Source organism: Ipomoea nil, unplaced genomic scaffold (genome assembly GCF_001879475.1).
Source record: "Ipomoea nil cultivar Tokyo-kokei standard unplaced genomic scaffold, Asagao_1.1 scaffold1875, whole genome shotgun sequence".
NCBI classification, from domain to species: Eukaryota; Viridiplantae; Streptophyta; class Magnoliopsida; order Solanales; family Convolvulaceae; genus Ipomoea; species Ipomoea nil.
Window position 1 is genome coordinate 194,514 of NW_017618303.1, and position 741 is coordinate 195,254.

Consider the following 741-nt stretch of genomic DNA (forward strand, 5'->3'; position numbering starts at 1 on the left):
CAAGGGAATTTAAAATAAAAAACTGAAAATTGATTCGTTGATGGATCTGGAAATGAAAATGAAAGGTGATTACCTCTCTAGTTCGTTATAATGAAATCCGACAGAAGAAAGAAGAAGGCAAAGTCGCTGAGACAGGACTCGAGCGTGGAGCCGTGTGTTGATGTTAAGGGTAAATACTGTAAAATGGCGAGAGAATCCAAGATTACCTAAGATTAACAAGGGAATCACATTCCCTCAAAAGAAGAAAAAAAATCTGACGTAGATGTGATATGGATTCCAAGGGAATATTGTGTAACCCCAACCAAACATAGGCATGTTATATAACCAACCTAATATAACCCTAGTTATCTAATATAACCCCAACCAAACGCCCCCTAAAGTCTAGAATCGTTAACCAAAAAACGGGAAATGCTACCGCCACAACTACCCATGCCTGAGTAGTTTCTTCAGCTAAAACTACAAAATAACAACCACAAACTAAACATAAGTGCGGGTTCCAAGACCCCGATGCCATAGCATCACACAACCCACATGAATCTCAAGGAAATACTCCAGAATCCACAACAACAAGTCCATAAAGCATACTATCAGTCAAGGTACATCAAGGATGGTCATCTAAAAGACTAAGCTAACACAGATAAGACTACCGAGAGTCAAGCCACTATACCATCGGGGATCATCTAATAAAACCAAACCAACAAAAAAAACTATCAAAAGGTCAAGCCTCTAATACGCGCTCAG